Raw genomic sequence first — 16,131 nt, 5'->3', positions numbered from 1 at the left:
CTCCTAGGGCAGTCGGCCCGCGGAATCTTGTTGCTCATCATTGACTCTGTCTTTAAGGATTAATACATATTTCTTTTTGTCCTTCATTTTCTTTGTAAGGTTTCTTACATTCATATGAAGTCTAACTGTTTCTACTAATTATTTGAACCCCAAGTCAAATCGCTATGGGATTGAATTGGTTGTCTTTATAAATATTTGACCCTATTACCTGTATTCAAGTTAACCTTACCCCCAATGGAATTGTAGACGGATTGAATTAGTTTGTTTTCTAGAATGTTTGAACAAAGCAATTGATCCTGATTGGAACCGCTCTTATTGTCTCCAAACGACTAAACCCATTATAATCCTCCAAGTGTTCAACAGACACTAGAATCTTAAGATGTTTCACCTTACATCAGATTATTGTGGACTTTCCGATTCCTGAGTTTGTCGTTGAAGAAGCATTCAACGGAAGCAATATAGTATGAAAATATTTTCATGGTCAATTTTCATAATTTCATGCTGGCATCTGAAAGCATTATTTTTACTTATCAATTGGGGCATTCATTGACTTCTAAGATGTTATTGTCATCATTATACAAGATGTATATATTTTATAAGACTATAACCCCAATCATCTCGCCCAGAACAATAAAGATACAAATCAAACGTGTCCTTTGTACAGTGTTGTTACCACGGTAATGTGCCTCTCCAAGTCAGTCTTATCGACAGATCTATATTCTAGTTCATCACACGTTCATTTTAGCTCTTTATTCCCCTTTTTCGAAAAGAAAAACCCACTTCATTTTTTAGTGTTATTGTCACTACACTTTATGATTTAGCCAGGATATTTCACAGAATTATTGACTTGAATTTAGTGATTCTTGCATTTTTAAAGGAATTGATTTGTGTTTCTATCATAACAATGTCCATATTTTCATAAATGCTTAGTCGATCAAGGTTAGCTTTATTGTCAAAAGCATTTAGTCAAAATGTCAAATGCAATTCCCAATATATCATCTATGAAAAGCAAAACACAGGGATAGTTTTAAGATAGACTTTTTCTCTTTTTTTCCACGTAAGGTTTTGCTTTGAAATTAGCAAATGTAAATATGTCGGTAAGTGAATGTGAATTGTGCAGTACTATATATTGGTATAAAGCTATCATCCTTGTTTTTACCAATATGAACTGGTTTTGTTAAGTCTTATCATTATTTAAACTCATCCACCCCTCAATCCATTTGAACTCTTCTTATTCAAAGTTGGGAACAGTTCAATATGAAATTTCAGGTGTGTGAATAAGTTGACATTTCTTATCTTTTCAAACTTGCGCACAATAATAACCCTAACCCCTCCTTTCCAATGAATGTTATATTCGAAGACACTTTTTTCATGTTATGATTAAGATATTAAATGAGAGAATCAAAAATAAGTTGCATGTTTGCTCTGTCCAATAGGTGTTACCCCTGTGTATTTACTTCAATGATAGATATACATTCATTTTCTAGACAATTTCACAGATCTTGTCACCAATCAACACATTTAAACTTTCTCTAGACTAGACTAGCAAACCATTTCTGAACACGAACATCTCAATGGAACGTGGGTCTTCCGTTACAATTTTTTTTTTATACGGGCAGCCATTTTTAGTGCAAGTTGTAGTTTCTGCCCAAAGACTTTAAAGTAAGGTAGTAAAACATACAATATTTGTATTTCTTATATTGGACCCAATATTGACATCACTAGGACAAAATTATACATAAATGTTCAAATGTTTTCTGCCTGTTACACTTGTTATGGAATACCCTGCTGCAGATATAATTAACTCCTGTTCCAAGGGGGTGTTGAAAATGCTCACGACTCTGGGGAAAGAATCTGTGATCACAGGCTGTCCTCCCAGGGGCAGATATTCGGTTGGGGGAAATCTCTACACCCCCCCCCCCCCCCCCCCCCCCCCCCCCCCCCCCCCCCCCCCCCCCCCCCCCCCCCCCCCCCCCCCCCACCCCCCCCCCCCCCCCCCCCCCCCCCCCCCCCCCCCCCCCCCCCCCCCCCCCCTCCCTAGGACAAAACAAGATCAGTGTCTCTTGTAGACACTTTGGTGTTTGTAAATAAGACTCATGTCCACATGGTACAAATAATTTGCAAACATGACTTCTGTACCCAGGGGTATAGGTATAGGGGTTTTAGCAAAATATTTTAAATATAGCTATTGAACAATAAGGTATTAATGTTAAATTTATTACCCGGTCCTAAAAAAGTATTTGATTTTTAATGTCTGAAAAGTTAAGATGTTTTCAGATCAGTTTTACATTTTATTTAACTTTTCTTCTTCCTTTCATCCCACCAAGACGTCAATGCAAGCCATTGTGTGAAAATCAACTAAATGATGATCGTCCCTTGTACAAGAGCACCGGTTTGGCTGATCCATTTCCATTTTGCCTGCATGAATATTTTATGATATTATAATGTAGATCTTCCAATACTTGCCTCAAGTGTGTCTGTTCGAGTAGTTATTATGATGGGAATAAATCAAGTCCGATGTAATGGTGATATTTCCTGTATTCAGCGACCTGCAATTCTCGTACTGTTTAACGAGAAACAGAGTCTCGTACTCTGTGGGCCGCCACGTTTTAGATTGTGTCCGGCATACAAAGAGGGCACCCTATATTACGCAAATTGGTTCACCTTTTTTGAGATTTAAAGCTACAGGCATATTTGTGTTTACTGGGAAATTGCATTACCACATATATTATTTATCCATGATTTGAGATTTTTGTGTTATATTTCTATGATGGATATGTTTGAGTATGAGAAGCAGATATGTATGACATAATTCTCAAAATTCCCCGGTGAGATGGACTGTTCGTATACTTTTAAAATTTACTTAAGGTTCACCAGGTTTGTTTATTTCCAAAACTGCGCACGATTAGATAATATAATGAAGCGGTTGTGTTTTATAAGAAATATGTTGTTCCATGGCCCTGTGTTAGTTGAACTATTAAACATGCATATCTTGTCCACGAGTACATGTCATGCATATTTGGTCATTGTATCTAGTATCTGTGTTTTGTTCCGTCTTTTTTATCGGTCGTGGCGTGCCGTGTATTGTTACTGACTATACATGCAATTACACGGAAAGCCCCGAAATTGTGTCGAATAAATCCGTAAAACTCATTACAGAACTTTAAAAAATAAATAAGCCTAACCCTTTCTGTGCGATGTTCTGAAGGATTAAGTTCCAAATAGGAAATAGAGGTGTGTAGAACATACATAAGGCGCGGATAGGGGCACGTTTGTCGCGGTATGATAGGGTTTTAGAGAAAGGGTATGAAAGGGGTGGCGGGGTCTACTTTTATAAATATATTCATTATGTGTATGTACATTAAAGCATGTAGTGTCACATTGTTGTTTGTTGGGTCCATTTTCTTGTAAACTTATATTTCTTCTTGTTGATATAAACTTTATGTTTAGAGTTTTAATTTGCAGTCAAAAGTCAAGCGTAATCTCCCTCGAACCTGAGTTGACACACACGTACACACGATATCAAATGACTTTTGACCTAAAAGAACATTACAATTTTAATAGCCCAGAATATGACGATTAGAATGAGTAAAACGATCATTTTTACTACCTAGCAGGGTATGTTATAGATTGTATTATTATATAATACGGATACATTTCCACTTATCAATATAGCAACTGCACGTAGCGCGACTGTTTTAAATATCAATGTGACGTCAGGTTTTCGCTCACACTTTACAATATCAAGCATGAAATTACGTCAAATAAACTGTATGTGAACACACCTTTAAATCTTATTCAATTCAAATGCATATACAATTTATTTATTTTACTTTTATTGTCTGCACAATATATGTCTGTATTTCTGACCAAATGCATTATTTTCCAGTCATTCAGTCTTTTTGTTAACAGTCTTTCGGAACACTCATTGGCCAAACTAAAGCACTGTGTAATATATCAATACTCCACACCTAAGTCTATATCCCATTAGTCACGTCAGTATGATAGAGTAAGTTTTTTCTCTCCGCTGTCTCCGAAACACGGGATATTAATTTCGGTTTGTCCGTCTGTCCGTCCGTCCGTCTGTAACACTTCGATTCCGTGCAATAACTGTAATAAATGTAAACCGATTTTCTTCAAACTTGGTGACAAGGTTAAATGCCTTAAGGGCTCGGCCAAGTTCGATCGCGACTGTCGATTGACCTTATTTATGAGTTATGACCCTTTGAATTACTAAAAACGCTATTTTCTGCCATTTTCCGTGCAATAATTGTTAGAAATGTAAACCGATTTTCTTTAAACTTGGTGGCAAGGTTAAATGCCTTAAGGGCCAAGTTCGATCACGACTTTTCAACGGACTTTTAATGATTTAGCGGAGTTTATGGTCCTTTACCAAAAATAAAAAAGGTTAGTTTCTGCCACTTCCATACAATAACTGTAATAAATATTAACCGATTTTTTTCAAACTTGGTAATAAGGTTGAATGCCTTACGTGCCTGGCCAGGTTCGATCCACTCTCTTTCAGCGGATGTTATTTTATCAGAGGTATGGTCCTTTAATTTACTACAATCTATGTAATAACTAACAAATGTTAAAACTTATTGTTAAAACTTGGTAACAAAGCTAAATGCCTTAATGGCTTAGCCAAGTTCGATTGCCACTTTTGGCAGATCTTAATTAACATTTTCTGCCAGTTTCGTACAATTACTGTAATAAATATCCACCGGTTTTCTTCAAACTTAGTAACAAAGTTAAATGTCTTACTCCCGAATAAGACTTCAGTTCATTTTTTTTTCATGTTTTAACCAAGGTTAAACTAACCTAAATAATGTTTACCTACAATATGTCCTGAAAGCGGGGGATGGAAATTCCACGAATTTGCTTTTTTGTTACTGAAGACGGATACTAATTCAACTGCTCCTGTTGTTAAAAATATCATTATGTCGATTCGTCGAATTTTGTAGCACTTTTTAAAACTTAATAATACATGTTTTGTAATAAGCACACTTTTAATAAATACTACACTTACGATTTGACCGCGCACACGAGTCCTCGTCAGAATGGTCCGTGCAATCTGGACGATTATCGCACACGAAATAATGAAGTATGTATTCTCCTGTTTTGTCGACAACGGAAGAGGCGGTCCAAGACATTTTGGGACACCAAGTGCAACCCAGGGGTATCAGGTATGTATGTGCTGGAACGTAGATGTTCAAGGTATATAGAATGCTGTTTTCCATATTGAGTTTATAAATGATTTTTACAAATTTGGAAGTTAATACAATGCGTCTAAACCAATGTTATAATGTTGTGTTGAACGTTAGATCCCTTGAAACAAGCTAGTAAACGTCAAATTTTAAGCATCCAGTCATGTTAGTTTACATTTTGTTTACTCTGGAGGCCAAACTGCATAACAGGGAATATTCGTAATGATTTCTGCCGTGGTTTGGACCATTGGAATCATTGCTCCGATAGACGTATCCTGGGTTAATATTTATTACAAAAATTCAACTTTACGAATAATTGTATCCGCCAAATTTCATGGTATTGATATCCTTGGTTTCATTGTAACCTGGTAAACAATGAAGATTTCAATACAGCTAACATTCCATATTATGTATTGCCCCAGGATCGTGAAACAATCTTAAAACTCAAGTTTTAGCTTAGCCAATCAGCATATCAATAACTTTTCATTTCAGTCAGTTCATGTATAATGTATAGAAAATGGTTTCATGTTTATCTGTTTAATTGGACAACGTTTTGTGTAGTTTAGATTTCATGTATTCTTTTAATTATGGTTTTTATGTCATGAAATCTTTATTTTTAATCAAACTTACGCCGTTGTAGTATTGGTGATTCGACCACTCCGGTAGTATTCAGACAAATAAAGAAGAAATCATTGCATTGACCATATACCCAATTTCGGAAGATGTCTGTCGCTAATGTGCTAACAGATATGCACGTCATATAGTCATCCCTGAACGTATAGTCATACCTGTAAAAAAATCAATCGATACTGGCAAAATACCCAAAGAACAATAACGAAAGCCAATAAATTTATCATCACAGTTAAGTATTTTTCACTAATTAATCAAAGACAATTATGTATATTTTATTCACTTAAACTTCGAATAACTTGGTATTTGTTTCACTAACACAGAATTAATTACTTTAGCCACTGGATTTTTGTTTTCGTATTCCTTTTCCGATTACTTCATTTGAGCGCAACTGTAATATTTAAGTGTAGGTGGATCTTCGAATATTATATATATCGAATATTGGTTAAAAAAAATATTGCATTGCACTTATACAATACTTAGTGATATCACTTGAACAGCAAGGACATTCTTTTCCATGTTCGTACCAGGCAGTGAACGAAAGCCTTTTTGACTTGTCCCGTTTAAAACTCTTCCATAAGAAATTCCTGTCGTTATTTTTCAGCTCTAAATACAAAATAAATAAGTTACAATTCATATGACGTATCACAAAATACAAACACTTCGTGATATAATATCAAGACAGAAATGAGAAATTTTGACCAAAAAAAAACGAAAAATTGATAATGAGTTATTAAGATAAATATACAAATTAATTTAGAAAATAGTTGCAAACAAAGTAATGAGGACCAATTACCTCCCTTTGCTCCGCCACCAAAATTACAATCTTACTCAATGGAAATACAAAAATACACTTCGGTAGGCAAATTATCCCTCAAATTTATTCTCGATTGCAAACAGAATAAGAAAATTTGTGAAATTATCGCGCCTTGTTTATAGTTCGCGTGCAACACGTTGCGGTTTCGAAATTGTATATGTCTGTCAGACTAATCTGAATATACTTGGAACCGATGGGGTGCTCGATTTTGAAATGATATGTTTGTGTTTTGGACCCCCAGTGTCGTCTCTCACAGCTTTAAAATGCCGATGTGTGATTGATATTTTTGAGAGATAAAAAACAAACATCGTACTGAATACAATCATGTACAACCTGATACAAGGTAAATGCGTACCTGTGTAAATACAATATAATGACAGATAAAACAACATGTATATATGTTATACACCTACGGATGGGTTCAACAACGGGTTGTGAACATACTAAACATTAGGTCATTCAGATTCGTCCTTATATATAAAATCAAATACAGGGTACGTTTCTTAATACGAGTCTTTGCCAATCTGTAGATAAAAAATCTGGTCACATATTAAGAATAATTTATTTCCATAATGTACGATAATTTAGACTTTATATGAGACTAACGTCGGAAAGATCTCGGACGACTTTGAAAATCAGCTTGATTTGACTCTTAACTTAATTACAGAGTTATTGCCCTTTTGCCATTGTAATTATTGAACCTTGTAAACCACTGTAATGCACCAATCTTAATGAAACTTTGTATGTAGACCTATTAGATATATGTTCCTTTTTTCATGAACAAAATAATTAGTTTGACTAGTAAATGACATAATAAATTTTTAGCAAATATCAGGTGACCGTTAAGGCCCATGAGCCCTTGTATGCATCATAGCGTCTTTGGTAAAATCTGTGTTTTCGTGTTATATCACATATATAATAATGGCAATAATAATTAAAAGCTAACCAGATTTTTATAATACATTATTTCATTTTTCTAAAAAAAAATAATACGAGCAGCCACTCGACAGTCATACTATACACGTGCATACAAAAAGGTCTCCAATACTAATAAATGTTTCTGTCAGTAATATTACTTCTTCAACTGAGCTTGCTGTATTTATGAAGTAAAATCTAGTGACATTGTGGACATAACATACATAACAACTAATTTATATGACACATACATGCGTACCCCTGTGCTTTGGCAGACACTAACTGGTGACCAAGTTTACATTTTACGGTCTCAGAATAGCAATTGAGACTGCATGTTTTTATGCTGAACACATATCCCTTACACGTGTTCATATTGCGAATCTAAATGTTGAAAACACATATATCTAGATCTCAAATTCGATGAAAAAGTACGTAATATTTGACCACGATCAAACCTTTACGGCTGACTTTCACAATTAAGAACTTAGCCTGAGTTATCTCCCTTGCGTACGCCACATTCCAAGCTGATTTTTCGTCGCCTTGCATCAATGAAACCCTCTCTCCATAGAATGACGACTTACAGCAGATATGTGTTGACTCTTATGTCGGGCAACTCCTGGAAGCTATACCCAGCACTGTTCGTTTTATTGACAATACACTTTACTGGTGTGTTTACCGCAATCTTTACTTGATAACCGGAATGGACTGGTACCGTAATGTCTAAAGCGTAATCTATTTTAGAGTATAAGGGGACGTAAATGACAAATAGTGCCCATTGCTTAAAAACTCAAAGGTTTAACATGTTATCCCCAGTCAAAAACATCATTATCCAGATGACAGTTCATTCTGAATTGAGTCCCAAAACTTATTACTTATATTTGGACATGAAGGACATGGCCAGAGTGGCTGAGTGGTTAAGATGTCCCGACATATTACCACAAGCCCACAACCTCTGGGATTAGGGTTCGAATCCCATGTGGGCAATGTCAACTACTTTCTCTCCCGGTACTCTGGCTTTGCCTCCACTAACAAACATTAAAACACAACAACATATCAGTTTTTTATCGTTGTGGCACATGATTTTATCGTTGCCACATTAGCGGATTGACTACATGCATATTATACTTTGTTCTTACTTAAATTGATATCTCCAAATTTCCAAACCAAATATCTTTTGCCTCTGAGTAATCACATGGATGAGATCAGACGCAACTAGCTGATCCTTCCATTCGGATATCGAAAATAGCCGTCTTTACAGGAACTCTTATTAACCTGCTTCCAGGCACCCTTTTCTGAAACAAGACAAAAAACAAAGCCCATTCAGAATGACGTCCAATGATCTCCAGTTTTAGGAAAGTTTAATACCGTTATGTTTCATTCCTTAATTCATGACATTATTCGTTCCAATATTTATATATATATATTATATGCCCAAATATGCTTCTGGGGAGCCTAAATTATCAAGTTACATCGTCGATATTCAAATGTTTAAAGCGACATATTGTTACAGTGAAATTAGTATGAAATAACTTTCAATAACTAATAATTTTATTAATGTGCGTCATGTACTCATGTTTTGCAATTATGTGACCTCCTTGTTAGCACACTGTTGCTGTCAGAGTGAATAAGTAAACCATGGTTACCAATTGTATCAGTTTACTAATTATATTTTTTTCTTTGAAACGCTTTCAATAAACTATGGGGTTAAGTAGATTTGAACGCGGAGAATGCCTATTTATTCAAAATGGCCTTTATTGTAGCATATAACCAAAAGAGCATGCTAACAAAGAGTTAGGTCCCAGTAAGAACTACCAATAAACTGAGATATTATCCTATGAAATTTTTTTCTAATATTACACAGTACTTAAAATATACCTGTAGACATAATCTGTTGTATTGGGTGGTGGTTAAGCAAGTTTGCAAATTCCGGGGTCGGATTGTGTTGAAAGACTTGATAATGAAAATCATGGGTTAACATGCTTTTACCTTTGAATTACAACATTAGATTTAAATAAAGTACGGACCTATTTAAGCAAAGAATAATCCGAACCCAGACTAGCAACTTCACTTGAAAAACTATTTAAATTATTAATAAATTAGTTATTTATTTGTCAAAGATCGAGCCTTATGTTCTCTTCAGTACTTCTTGAATGTTGTTTGTAGGTTTTCTTTTTCCACTGTCCCAACCTTTATTAGTTACCGTAAAGCATTTCGTTGCCAGTAAGAATTTGCATTTTGCCAAAATGGTGACCTGAAGTTTCCAGTAAATTGCCTGTGCCTTCCCCTTGAGTGATTTCATCAGGGTGATATTTCGCTGAAGATGACGTCGCCCTTCCTTCCAATTCTGGTTGTTGGGTAAAAATCTAATTTATTTTAATGATAATGTGATCATAGTTTAATCCAGAACATTTATAATTTAAAGTGAAGTATACTCATTTAAAAAATGAATGTATCAAATCGACTATAAGAACAAGTCATTGCAGCTAGACGAAAATGTCACCCGGGCACAAAAAATTCTGTCGTTGTCTTCATTACATCTGTCTGTATCATGTTTAAAAAAATGCACACGTTGAAATAGAACTATACGACTTCCGATTTCATGAATGCAATCAATTACTTTATATAAGTAAAATAAAAAAAAGAAGGCTCAAAACTTTGAAATGATGCTAAAAATGTAAGAGGCAAGTAAACTTTTGTTATTAAAAATTTAAAAATATAATTTTACTCCTGTTTTAATAGAAGAATACCATAACACCCTTCGTACGGGCGAGTTCGCACCTTTAACAAGTAGTTAAACATAAATTCTGATGGTCTTATTACATTTACATTCCATGGGGCCAGCGGTGGGCCGAGTGGTTAAGCTGTCCTGATATATTACTACAATCCCTCCATCTCTGGGATTCGGGTTTTGAAATATAATGTGGGGACAGTTGACTGATCGCTGGCGGCGGTTTTCTCCGGGGGGTACTCCAGTTTTTTCCCCACCGATAAACCTGGCAACGTCCATTACATGACCCTGGCTGTTTTATTGGAACGTAAACTAATAAAACTCACCAAACCCATGTACATGATTTATACTTATGAATAAAAAAATGCATTATTGGTAACAAGTTGATTTTGCTCTAAATAAACAGATAAAAACGCAGCGACTTAGAACAGCTAAACTTACCATAGCATAAACTCTCACAGATCTAGCTTGCATTGTTTGATAGCAAAATACACTTGTAGAGACCAGCCTTCATACTCATGGAGCTGTACTGCGTTTTGTAGAACTCATTGAGGTAACTTTTATGGGGGCCAGGGTAGTTGTTGTAATTCGTACGCGTTATCGGTTAGCTCCAACCGTCCCAGACCAAGGACGCTATCTCTTTATTGTTCTGTGATTTGTTTTTTTATCTTTCTAGAGAGTCTTCCTTCTGTATCTGGAGAAAACACGATCAGTTTCTCATTTATTCCACGGGACCATAACAGCACCATTATGCAAAAATACTTTACTAAAATTTTAGTTATATAGCTGTATGATAAAGGAAAGTCGCTTGCTTGGCTTTTAAAGCATATCGGCACTATTGTCGTTATTAAGCACAAGTCATGTTACTTTCATTATAGACATTGGGTGATAAACTAGTCAGTTAGGTATAGGCAGCAGATAAAGTTTATGTACGGTAGGGGCAGAAATGACGAGAGGGGCCCCCGTCTCCCAATCAATCATTACAGACCGATTTACAATTGATCTGACATAAATACAATAGTAATTGTAATTTATAATGTACCAATGTACAATTAGCAATAAACAATAACTATTTACAATTACAATTATGTGCCAGATCTTCTTTTGGAACATTGTGAATGCCGGGTCATGTGTCTAATATAGTGAGAGGAGCATTTGCGTATTGGACCTTTTATTGTGTCGGGCAATTTTCATTACACTCACAACACACCAGACTGGGGTGTAGGTTCCTTAAAGTTACAAAGTTCATCTTTATTCTTAATGTTGATAATTAACCATTTTAAAAACCCATGGTGCCTAATCAAGTAACTTGCGCTTAGTACCCAATTCTTTTTTTTACACTTCAAAAAAGAAGAAATTGATTGTCATTTTCACAAATGTTGGCCAAATGAGAACACATATAGTCTGGTACCCAATGTTACACAAAACAAAAACGTTAATTTTAAGGAGAAACATCGTTTTCCTTTTGATAAAACATGGTTTTTTTTTGGAGGGAAACAATTTAATCTGGGTTGTGTCGGGCGGCAAAAAACAAAAAAAACAAACACATGTGCTGATATTTTCTCTTCGACGACCTTCAACATTATAAATACTTTTTATGGGCATGGTATTCCAGATATAGATTGTATGGACTGTTTAAAGATGGTTTGAAGAAAATCACTGATACCGTTACCTTTGGTTTTTCATCGGGGGGAACAACGAAAATTATAAATTGTAACGTCGAAAACGTCTCCATCTGTAATCCAACATTCAGACCAGGACATATGCTATCTTTGTCGAAAGTGATATCTAGAAATTTAGGCTCACCAGGCTTGTTCAACATTACCTGTTATGGAACCATCTCAATGGTTGAAGAGAAAAAATCTACCGTCGTACATGTTAATACTAGTGTCTCCTGGAAAATTCACCTCTATCGGTCAGATAATGTTCAGTCCTGTAAAAGATAAAACAAAAATTGGAAAAAAAAATATATATATTTGGCTTTCAACATTCAAGTACCATATCGTAACAAAATATTGATCTGAAAGAAACTGATAAATTAATCAGAAGTGCTACGTAATTTTTGGAATTCATCATCTTTCAGTATGGAGAAGAAAATCAGAGTAAGGACCTATTTAATGTTTAGACCATATGCTTTTGAATGTATTTAAGAAAATGCCGTTAAAGTTCGGTGCATTATTTTCTTATTTTAATAGCTGTGTTTTTTATTTCCTTTTCACTTATTAAAGGGTAGGAATAGCCTGCAATGGTCTTTTCTAAAGATACTCTGGATATCTGGAAATGGGTTACCTTGTGTCGTATCCATATTTTGAAAATATTTGTATTTAAACATTTTTTTAAGTAGGTTTCTTTCTTTAGGTTAAAGTTATTCTAAATATTAATTCATTAGTTTGACTTCAAATTATTACTTTAAACAAATGAAATGAATTGTTTGAGTTTTTGCTCCAAATATTTGGTTAAATATTGATAGTGTCAAAAGTCTTAAATCATTTTAAAAAACGTATCATATTTATAGCAAATACTTTGACAAAACAGTTAAATTTTGAAAAGTAGCTTGATAAAGACTGAAATGTATGTAGACAGTAAGATTTTTTTCTAAAACGTCAACATTTGTCTTAGGCGGGTTTCAAGTCAGAATGGGCAATATGTACCCTAATATATACAGCAATTAGCGATATCATTTTGTAAATTAACCTATATGATAGAAATTAATCCATTTATGTTTTGTGAGAGAAAAAATTTTTTATGAAATAGGATATGCTACTTGAAATAAACAGTTCTTTCTTAATATAAAACATAAAATTATAATTGAAAAAAAAAATAAAAAAAAAACATTTTTTCATAAGCAAACTCAACTCAAAAGGTGCGGGATATGAGTAAAAATCTAAATAGAATTTAAAAATGGAGTTTAAGAAAATAAAATTAATAGAGAAAATAATAAATTTTATTTTCAAATAAGATACAGGTATGTTCAACAATTAAACAGAATAAAAACACAACAAAAAACTACCAAGACCAATCAAGAGTCTTGATTTCGTTACCATTGTGACAAAAATAATTTTATATTTTACGATCTTATTTGGTGATACCTCTTAACCCATATGTTCCATCCACATCGCGGCATCCTTGGGTAATTTGGAATATTCATAATAGCGGACAAAATGGTTTGACTAGCTGAAAAATTGCTATATTTCCATATTATTCCTTATTATGTAATCTAGCTATAATATCTTCAGTTGTCCTACTGTGGCTTGGCACAGACACGGAAATAATTCTCACAAATTAAATAGTTCATTCCATGCAATGCAATAATGTTTCGCTCACATGCAATATTATTTCTTTTCTTAAAGTAACTTTTTTTCTACTAATAGGGCATTATACGTTATCAAACAATCAACACTTTTGATATTTAAACATTGTGTTACCAAATAGCGCAACCAGCGTGGTCACATTATACTGACAAAAGGGCAAAGCTAGATGGTTTTTACTCGGTCTTGTCTTTGTAAACTCAACAATATGACGATAACAAGGCAACTTATCTGGCTGTGAACGTTCTTATCACATAAATCACCGACAAGGCGAACACAATGTAAAAAGTTAACTGCGAGAGCATACTTACCTGGTCCTGATTTGTAGCAAATGGTTAAGTATCTAAAGAAGACATTTAGCCAGTAATACATTTGGATCCGCCTCCAATTCAACTTGCAAAGAATAACCAGGAGTGTTATTCAGAGGCACGTTAGTACTACTGGATTCGTAAAAAAGTCCATTCGTAATCATTCGGTGGTACCCTGTCAACAGGTGTGGTGAAATTGTTTTCGACCAACGTTTCTTAAAGGTGCTTACACCGCTGACAAATATTATTTTTTCTTCAATTAAAACAATAGCAGACGAATTAGTATTTTTCGTACGTTACAAAAAGTACTCACTTTACACCATTATCGCCAATAAAAAGTTTTGAGCTTTTAATTTTACATAAAGATGAAAATATATTAAAAAATAATTAATTACATCCCGAAAAAAAAAATCCCTGGCACTATGTCCTATATGAAATGAAGTAGTGATTGCGCATGCATCAAAGACAAAAATTATTTATTTTATGTTATTGTTTGTGTTAATCAGACATGTATATACATGATTTAAAATCAATTACTGTTCAAATGATGAGTATTCATTTATGCTCTGTCGGCGGTGGATCATCTTTTAATGAACACCATTCGGATTATACACGGAACACATTCAAAGAAGCAACGAAACAATTAAAACATGAATGGTTTCTATACGTTTTGCATACACTATCCTAATTTAATATAAATGTTCAGCAGTAAGTTTTATTAGATGTTAATCACTCTATGCTAGCAAAACTATATGATACTTACGTCAAATGATTCCTGGACGATACCACTTCTGAATCCAGCACAGATACCGTCATACGTTTGTAACTTTTAGATTAATAGTTAATCCAATGAAGGTGACGTCTGTAATTCATATCTTTAAAGCCTGTATTCAATGACGGATACGGAATGGGTTATATCGAAACCTAGTGGATAGTTAACCCATCAACTGTCTGCCTATTTTATTATGGACGGTAATCTATCTTCATTTCCTGATCATTCTGAAAAGATGTTTTATGATCATAAATAACCTGCAAATCTTATCTTTTACCAAGAGGCACACTGCGTAGTATAATATTTCCGTATCATTTTGCAATACATAGTCATATATTGTATACATTTTACAATAATGTTATAAACTCTCCTATTATTCTGAAAAAAAATAATCAATTTTCTTGGTATTCTCTTTTCATGTCGATTTTTAGGTCATCAATCTGATTAAAATACAGATCCTTATTATCACTACGTTTGATAAGAGGATCTGAGAAAATCCCATTAGGGGTTCATGTCCGGATGACTTTGGGAATGGCCAATCAAATTGCTACTTGCAAAATTTTGACAGTGAATTTCAGGACGAAATAGTTTGAAAAAACTGTCAGAATTTTTTTTTGGTTTTTGGTTATTTTCGCCCAAAGAGCACAATAAAGCTAATTGCATATGTATACTGGGACAAAATATCGTTTTCAATAGACGTTACAAGGTGTAGAAAATGTATCTTTAATGAAGACCACGTGGTATAAAGGTCATCTGGACGTGACCCCCTATGGGATATTGTCAGATCCTTTATATAACGGAGTGGTTATAAGGATCTGGATTGTGTATTTAATGCAGATTGTTAGGTCACCTGACCCGAAGGGTCAATATGACCTATAGCCATCATGCTCCGTCCGTCGTCGTCGTGCGTAAACTTTTCATTCAAACAACTTCTCAATAAACTGGAAGGTCAATGATACTCATATTTAGCCTGTAGGTTGCTATAATGAAGGGCTATCTAGTTTGTTCAAATGAATGACCTTGACTTAAATTCAAGGTCACAGGGGTCAAAAAGGCTAAAATCTTTAAACGACTTCTTCTTAAGAACCAAAAGGCCCAGGGTACTGATTATTGAGCCTGTAGCATGCTGGGATGAAGGGTTACGAAGTTTGTTCAATTGAATGACCTTGATCTTCTTCCAAGGTCAAAAAAAAAGGCAAAACTCCTTGAAACAAACGTCATGTTAATAACAAAGAGGCCTGCCTAGAGACCTGATATTGGGCCTGTAGCATGCTGGGATGAAGTGCTATTCAAGTTTGTTTAAATGAATGACCTTGACTTACTTTCAAGGTCACAGAGGTCAAATAGGCTAAAAATCCCTTAAAGGACTTCTTCTGAATAACTAAGAGTCCTGGAGACATGATATTAGATCTGTGACATTGCTGAAATAAATGGCTACCAAGTTTG

General features: G+C 34.5%; 1 long non-coding RNA gene across 1 annotated transcript; it reads right to left on the bottom strand.

The window, feature by feature from the left end:
• Positions 1 to 4,541: 4,541 nt before the first annotated feature.
• LOC138329021 (uncharacterized) lies at positions 4,542 to 8,867 on the bottom strand. Its single transcript, XR_011209391.1, has 3 exons — positions 8,706 to 8,867; positions 6,365 to 6,443; positions 4,542 to 5,995 (listed from the first exon to the last, which is right to left on the bottom strand). It is a non-coding gene; the product is annotated as an uncharacterized lncRNA (long non-coding RNA).
• Between the last annotated feature and the right edge of the window lie 7,264 nt (positions 8,868 to 16,131).

This window comes from Argopecten irradians, chromosome 8 (genome assembly GCF_041381155.1).
Source record: "Argopecten irradians isolate NY chromosome 8, Ai_NY, whole genome shotgun sequence".
In the NCBI taxonomy this organism is placed as follows: Eukaryota; Metazoa; Mollusca; class Bivalvia; order Pectinida; family Pectinidae; genus Argopecten; species Argopecten irradians.
The sequence above is the reverse complement of the archived record's forward strand: the minus strand, read 5'-3'. Positions and strand labels throughout refer to the sequence as shown.